This window comes from Mandrillus leucophaeus, unplaced genomic scaffold (assembly GCF_000951045.1).
Source record: "Mandrillus leucophaeus isolate KB7577 unplaced genomic scaffold, Mleu.le_1.0 Scaffold236, whole genome shotgun sequence".
NCBI classification, from domain to species: Eukaryota; Metazoa; Chordata; class Mammalia; order Primates; family Cercopithecidae; genus Mandrillus; species Mandrillus leucophaeus.
The window spans coordinates 2,661,142-2,669,751 of NW_012102432.1; the positions used below are offsets into that span (position 1 = coordinate 2,661,142).

At 39.2% G+C, this 8,610-nt stretch overlaps 1 protein-coding gene across 2 annotated transcripts in view; it reads left to right on the forward strand.

Moving 5' to 3' along the window:
* ASPH (aspartate beta-hydroxylase) overlaps positions 1–8,610 on the forward strand; it is a 186,865-nt gene that overhangs the window by 96,846 nt on the left and 81,409 nt on the right. The gene's annotated exons all lie outside the window — the stretch shown is intronic.

Here is an 8,610-nt window from a genome sequence, read left to right on the forward strand (position 1 = left end):
GAATACCTTGCACAATTCCCACTTTTAAATGAAAGAGAAAATAACTGAGGGCTCCTACCCACGTCCCCCGCCTGTAGGAACACTCATAGATTCAAGGTTGCTTTTCCTGTGATTAGCAGATAGCATTTCATCAAAAATTCTAACATGGGATTCTTGAATTCTTGCATGTTTTCTTCTTTTTTACCCTTTGCCTTAATTTAGAGCTTTACCTCACTGTCAGACAAATGTAGAGTGATGTTTCTTTTATTGAAATCTATCGGTGATTTTAAAAAGAAAAGCAGAATTAACTTCCAATTCTAATAAAGGAAGATTAAAATAAGCAGGGATCCTATCTTGGGTTAACTGTTAATTGCTATGAATAATATTGCAGTAAGGTTGCTTTATATGATGACTTTGAAGCTTCACACCACATCTTAGTCAGATATGAGCACCTTTTTCTTTAATATCTTATTTTAGTCTTACTTTTCCTTCCCTTAAATTGTTTTGCTTTTTAGATTATTTTTCATCAAATTCCACCTTTAGATAACCATAGCCAAAAGCAGTATTTAATGTTTTATGTGATCCTGCTTAAAAATACGTACTAGAGTTTGGGAAGCAGGGGAAGTTTAGCATGACCTCAAAGCTCTTTAATCCTTTGTTGACTCAAAATCCAAACTGAATACAGGTGTAATGTGATAAAGTTATTAGTTGCCCAAAATCTCTGCCAGGGAAATGTCTGATCATAGAAAAAATCTGATCTTTTTAAAAAATTAACTGCTTAAATATTTATTTAAAAGAGTCAGGAACATTTCCCATTTAATAAGAACAGAATTTTAAAGTAACTAAAAATAAGATACTATAGATGAAAGTCATAATTAACATTTATATGATGTTTTATGCTCCATGACTTTCCTTTACAGTAGTAGGAAGTAGGTCAGATATTCTCCCCATTTCATGGATGAAAAAAACAAAGGCTCAACAAAATTAAGCAAGCTGCCTCAGAAGTAGCGGAACTGAGGCTCACAGACTGGCCTCTGGGCTTGTACTCTGTGGTCCTTCTACCAAGCCAGGATGTGTCTGTGTAATGTCTAAATGCTACGTCTTGAGACACAAAATGAAGGAAAATTACTATCGTTATTTAACTGCGTTTATCCTTACAGACAAGTAATACAAAGTTCAACTACTTCCTTTACACAAATAATACTTATACTAATACTTAATTCCACTGTGTCATCACCCTTAAAACTCTTAGGAACACCCTAGTTTCTTGACTTCTGGGCCAGATGCCAAAGATACAGCAAAATGGTTAAGAGTACAGACATTGGAGTCTACTGGAGACAACCCCAAGCTTCAGTCTTGGTGCCTACTGTTTACAGTTTGTGCAGCTTGGGTGAGTCACACATGTCTAGAAGGCTTAAGTGATCAATAAATGTCAGCTATCATTATCAGCACAGAATTGCTAAAGCATTAAGCAGTGACTCAGAACATAACAGCAAGCTGCTTTGGGAAGGTTTTGTTATTCTAAAATTAGCGGGACCTTGCAATCCAAGAATTTACTGTTAGTTGTGCCTTGTATTCTGCCATGTGTGTCCCCATTTGCTCAAATACTGAAAAACCTACATGGAATAAGATGTAGAATAAATGTCAGTGTTCCCTACAAGATCTTCAGTGGGGATTATGGTACAAGGATCTTGCTTCTTTTTTTTTTTTTTTTTTTAAATCTTCCTCTTCAGGCCCCTCCATTATTGTCTATTGAAACTTTTTGGATTTGAACTCTTTATAAAGCAAGCAACTCTCAGGTCATTTTCTGTCATGGTTGTTTATAATTTTCTGATTTTTTTAAAGACAGCTGATATGCCCAATTACAAATTGACATTACCATATCCCCTTCTAGAATGTCTTGATTCATTCATACCTGCATGCATTCATGCCTTTAGAAACATGAAAATTTGTTGAGGATTTCCTATAGGACAGGCCGTGTGCCAAATGCTGGAAGTAAATTGTAAGTAACACAGTTCAGAAATTAACAATCCAGCAAGGGGATTAAATAAGGACCTTAATTTAACTCTCCCTCTGTGTGTGTGTGTGTGTGTGTGTGTGTGTGTGTGTGTGTGTGTGTGTGTTTATGTGTGTGTGCGTGCGCGTGTTCCAGCAAGAGGAAGGTGAGAGTGAGGGGGGAGATTTTGAGCGAGCACTGTGTATATACTGACAGCATAAACACAGCCTGAAGAGTTTACTATTTCTAGAAATAGTAATGAACACAGTAGTAATAGTAATAGAATGTTATATGACCATAGGAGAGATTCTTTTCCGCCTAAAGATGCCTTAGACTTGATAGAGGAAATGACATTTAAACTAGGTCTCAACAGTTAAAATATAGAATATTCTTTGGTAGAAATAAAGGAAAGGGTTTTCCAGGAAGATAAAACACCCTGAGAAAAATCACAGAAGTGTCAATGTTCATGCCATATTTGAGAGTCTATAGAAAGGAAATTAATAGAAGAGGAAAATGGAGATTAGGGGCCAATTTGTGAAAGGCAAAAGCTGGTTCAAAGAAATGCAACTGTGCAAGAGCTCAAGGTGCACATTATTTTCCTTGAATAAGTATAGCATTTCAGACGGGGTGGTAGGAGAAATTCATACACACACACACACACACACACACACACACAAACACACAGAGGGAGAGTTAAATTAAGGTCCTTATTTAATTAGCCATAAAAAATTGTATCACAAGCAAAACGGCAGCCCAGGGCAGATGCTATGTCCCTTTGCATGGCTTCCCTGGCCATCTAGAGTCCTTCATTGGTGCAGATGGGAGCCACAGTTTTCCACTCTCTGTCTTGCATGTTTTCAAAAGCCCAGTTCTTGCTATGCCACTGCTCTTTTGTAGTCAGTATGTATATCCTCTCTTGAAAAAACTTTATACTCCCAGAGCATGCACTTTGGATTCTACTGGCCCTTGAAGCAGGCTCAGCATCAATAAAGTTCCTTCCTCAGACATGCGGAGAAAGCAAGTCAGTGTCTGGGATCCCTGAGCAATATCTATACCTTCAGCTTTCCAAAATTCTAGAAAGCTCAGATGTTTATTGTAAGAAAATTTATGTTATGGCACCAAACCCTAGCATCCAACCAGGAGAGGAATTTTAGCCTTTCACATTAAAAACAAAACAAAACAAACAAACAAAAACAACCTAATAATAAAGATTCAAGTTCCTGATTGTGATTGAGTTACAAAATAAATACTCTCTCCTCTGCCCAGAATGCTTCCTCTCCCTGGGTATACAGAAGTTTTTAGTTTCCCCTTCCAAGAAGGCTTCCCTTCCAAACAGTAGCACTCCTCATTCACCCTTATAATTGCACACATTCCTCTAACTACTAATTATTCAGTTATGTCTTCCCCAAAAGACTACAACCTCCTTAAGAAAGATCCTGTTGAATTCTCAGAACCTCACACAGTTTTTGGAAAACAGGCATTTTAACAAATTCTTGAGTGAATAAACAAGTCGATGAACAAGATGGGCTCTAATCCACAGTCCTAGGTCTCCCCCCACTGTAGGCAGACTGACACGCTGAGGAACGGCCAGTGTTTCCATGTAGTTCAAGAGTAGGGTGCTTGGAAGGCTGGTGACTGGGAAGGAAGAGGACAGTCTGGAGTAGAAAAGGTAGCTGGGATGTTAAATACAAAAAAAAATTCCAATGTAATTGAGGGCCTAGCTAGGTCTAGATTCACATGTTGGGTTTTTTCCTTTTTTTGTGCAGGTAAGTGTGTCTTAAACATGGGTGAGTGAATTGCCTCCCAACAGATTTTTGGAGAGTTTCAAACTAAATTTAATTTCATTTTTGAAAAGGATGCTGTTTTTATTCCCAAGAGTTTTTCATATTATTACACCTACATAGTAAGAATCTTCACTGAGAATCATGGAGCTTATCTTTGCCTTGTGACTTTTTTTGTTATAAGTCAGGTTCATTAAGGAGTAATTTACATACAGTAAAATTTACCTTTTATAGTATGCATTCTATGAGTTTTGGCTTATGTATATACATCTAGATGCAGTTTATCCACCACAACTAACATATAGAACTTTGCAACCCCCCAAATTATTTTGTGCCCTTTGTAGTTATACCCTTTTCCCACCCAGCCTCTGAAGCCACTTACCTGTTTTCTGTCACCACAGTTTTCAGATTTCCAGGATGCTATCTAAATGGAATTAGTCAGTAGTCTTTTGGACTAGGCCACTTTCACTTAACATAATGCATTTAAAATTCATCCATATTGTTGCAGGTACTGGTGTTATTGCTGAGTAGTATTTCATTGTATGGATATACCACAGATTGTTTTCATTCACCAGTTGATGGACATTGGGTTTTCTCTACTTTGGGGCTGTTGTGAATAACCCTGTGGTGAATATTTGCATACAAGTCTTTGTGTATGTCTTCATGATTTATGTTTTCATTTTTCTTGAGTCCATAATTAGGAGCAGAATTGCTAGGAGGGCATCCCAGTGCGTTTAATTTCTATTTCTTATGTTCTGGGGATCTATGGGTGTGTTTTCAGCAATGTAATGACATGAATAAATTGTGTTTCAGAAAGAACCTGAGAACACGGTAAAACATAGGAACAGACTGGAGTCAGGGAGACTAGTTAGGAAATTGTTGCTTTTCAGTATACCTTGTAGCAGAAATTGCTGTTTTCTTCACTGTTTTCAGTGGAATGGGTATAGGACATAGAGTAATATGAAGATTCTGTGTCTGTTTTTATTGATGATCAACTTCTCCCCATGGACTGTGGTATAAAAACAACTTCCATGAACTAAGTGGAAACGAAAAGGAGTCAGCATAATTTTTATATCTACAAATGCATCACTAGTGTTTTCCTCCTGCCTTCAGCTATCCTTTTATTTTCCTTCTTTTCCATTTTATTTGCTCTTAATATTTCAACCACAGCATGGCAAGGGAAGTAAGGATTTGAAATGTAAGTGTTCCTTTTTCTTTTCTTCTTTGTGCTTTTGATAAAGGGCCAACCACTTGTAATGGCAGTGATTTAAAACAAACAAACAAACAAACAAACTTTAATTTATATATAGCATAGATAGCTTTCTCCTAAACCATTTTGAAAGATCCAAATTCAACAAAATTAATAATTCTTTCTAGTACCTTATAGGTGTACTTCAAAAGACTATGAACATAATTTAAATACAGAAAATTAGAAGCACAGGCCTTTTCAGTTCAAAGAGACCTTAAGAGAAGCAGCCCACATCACCCATTTGTAGGTGAAAAAGCTGAGGCCCAGAGTGCTGGAGAGAGTTCGCCAGAGTCCTGTCACCAACCTGAATGAGGACTCATTATTTCTATAGCTAGAACATGTGCCTCCCCAGAATGAGAAGAAAGAGTGAGTCTGTGGTTTCTAACAGTTGGAAAATTGCCTCAGACTTTCTGTGTACTTAAAAATAGTCAGGATAAAATTTGAATTTCAAAGAGAGTTTCAATAGTTAGAAGCTATCAAATATGAAGATATATGAAAAGATAGAACATGGTGACATGCTGTGAGATTTTTAATATTTTGTCTATTTTAGTGCTGTTATTGAAATATTGTGACACTAAGATACAGCATTGCTCATTAACAAACATGTAATTTTGCTGCTGACTGTTTTGGATGTCCTAAACTGCCAGTTTTTAATTTCTTATAAATAAATATCATTTTAACTTGAATTTTATAACACAAGAGACATGTTGGGGAAAACTAGCGATGCCCACAGTGAAACCGTCTACTCAGGTGCACACCAGGCTTTCCTGGAGGTCTCACTGTCATTCTGTTGATAGACACTTCTACAAAAGCAAAATGAACAATTGGGAGACATAAATCTGTGCTGAGATGACAAGGCATGAGCTCCTACCACCATCAATCTGTGTCACAGTGAAATGTCTATTCATTTTCCACGTCAGCATATATGGTAACATATAATGGCATGCAGTTTAAAGCTCATTATTCACTATTTTTTCAGTCTCTGCCTTAGACACATATAGCTTTCAACAATATAGGGATTAGGGTTTCTGGGAGGAGAGAGGAGGAAGGTCAAATAAATATAATAGAAGATCGTAGCAATTTTTTACAAATGCATAAGTAATTAAAAGGTTATCAGAGTGTCAGCTTTATTACTTAATGAAAGTTGAATTGAAAGGTGGGGTTTGGATAACCAGGAATAACAGATTTCTTAATACTGAGCCCCAGAATTGGACATACCCACCGCTCCACACAGCATGGAGCAGCCGTAGTTCTTCCATGTGAGAGCCTCTCTCACAGCTCTGCTCAGCACGAATGCTCTCAGAAGGTCATCTCAGCTCAGCTCAGCATGTATGCTCTTGAGAGGTTGGGAAGGAGTGAAACTGAACTTCAAGTTCCTTCCGCCAATTCAGCAAGTGGATTAAGTCACATCACCTCCCCTGTAGGGAGAGGTAGGAGACTAAGGGTTTTGGAGAATCTTCCCTCTTCTTCGGAAAAAAGAAATAAGTATCCCCTTCTTTCCATGTGCATGAGAGAGGGGAGGGGTCAAAGTAACTAACCCTTTTGGAGCCTCAGTGGTCTTATCCATGTAGTTAAATTCCCTGTATTCAGGAAATTGAGAAAATAAAAGATATCTAGGTATAGTGGTGGCCCGTTGACTGGCGCAGAGTGAGTGCTAAGAAGATAGTAGTGATTCCATTCCATCTTCCTTAGGATGATTCCATGTGTTCTTCTTTGCCCTTAATTTGGTCGCCTTTTATAACCAAGTTTCTGATTTTGACAACCAGGTGTCATTCTCTGCAATAAAGTCAATATGAAAAAGAATAGATGTGTGAGGAATCGCAAATTATAATTTTTATTTACTGAGTTTGAGGCATGTATCAGTAGGTGCTTGGATTTATAATTTTCATGATGCAGGAGAAAATGAACTAGTTGATTTGTAGCTCAGTTGGAAAATTAAATAGTTAAAGCTGCTACAGAGACTGAAGACTGACCCTGAAGAATATAACATCTCAAGGAGCAGCAAAGAGAAGAAGTTACAGAGGCAGGAAAGAGAAATTCAAGAGGCTAGAGAATGAGGAGGAAAACTGCGAGACTGGGCAACATAAAAGTCAAGGAAAGGGATCATCTAGGAAGGAGGAGGGCATCAACCATGTCAAATGCTGTAGAGGGGCCAGGTAAAATGGGAAGAAATAGAACAAATAGATGTGCAGAAAGCTGTAGCCATTATTATAATAGCTCTCAGGTACTGAGCACTTACTGTATGCCAGGCACTGTGTTATATGCTTCACATACTATATTGATTTAACCCTCAAAAACACCCCTAATTTTATAGAGAGGGTAAGTGAGACCCAGAAAAGTTTAGTGCCAGCTTGGCTTAGGTCACAGAGCTTGGAGGTGACAGAGCTAGGACTCAGACCCTTGCCATCTGATGCTTAACCCCACAGCCCTCCCTCCTCTGGAAGACTTGCTTCTGCCCATGTTGTAGGTGAGGAAGCCAAAGTGCTGACAGGAAAGATGACAAAGATGTGCCCCCCGAGGGGAGGGGAGGGAGCATGGCAAGTAGAGGAGGGTAGGCTGAGGTTTGTCTTGGTTTTTTTGTTTGCTGTTAGATGGCAGAAATTTTGGCGTTATATAATGCATTATTAAATTCCCATCGGGGGCACATGAGAGATCAAGAGAGTGAGGAGACATTCAGAAGGCACAGGACAGGTGTGTGTTGGTGGGGAGGGGACCTTAGAAAGAAGAGTCCCTCTTCCTTTGTGACAAGATAGGGAAGAAGCTATTACGTCTGTAGGTTTATTGTCAGAATATTGAGGAAGTTCTCTTCTGATTGTTTTAATTCCTCTCTATCCCGCTTTGCCCCCTTCCCTGCCACCACTCCTCTTCGCCAGAACGTTGTACTTACCCTTCAAGCTTCCACTCTTGTCACTTGGGGCTTCCAAGAAGTGCTCTGCATCCATCCACTCTGCAGGCACTGCCAGTTGTGCACCAGCAGGACTGGCCCTCTCACCTGCTGGGTGTGCCTTGCCTTCGGGAGAAGGGCTCCTGTTTGCTGGGTGCTGAGGTTGTGCACAGAGCCAAAAACTGTTTGCTAAGTAAGCATAAATGGATTCAGCCTGCATTTAAGACATGGTACTACCCTGCAAGAGTTAGGACTAAGATAAGTGCATGAAGGATTATAACAAAACCCCTAGTGGCAAGTACCACAAAACAGAGATATGCAGGGTGCAGTGGACTTAAGGACGCACACAGTGGAGCAGGGGACTAAGTACTGTGTGGGTGATTTCAGGAGAAACTTTATAAGGAGTGTGGTTTTGAGCTCATTGTTGAAAAATAGGCACTTTTTTCACAGAAGAAGATAAAGCACAGGCTTTTTATTTAAATGCAGTAGCATAAGAAATAGCACGGGTTGGGCACAGTGACTCATGCCTATAATCCCAGCACCTTGGGAGGCCAAGACAGGAGGACCTCTTGAGGCCAGGAGTTCAAGACCAGCCTGGGTGACATAGTAAGACTCTGTTTAAAAAGAAAAAAAGAAGAAGAAAAAAGGAAGGAAGGAAGAAAGGAAGGGAGGGAGGAAGGGAGAGAGGGAGAGTGGGAGGGAGGGAGAGACAGAGGGGAGG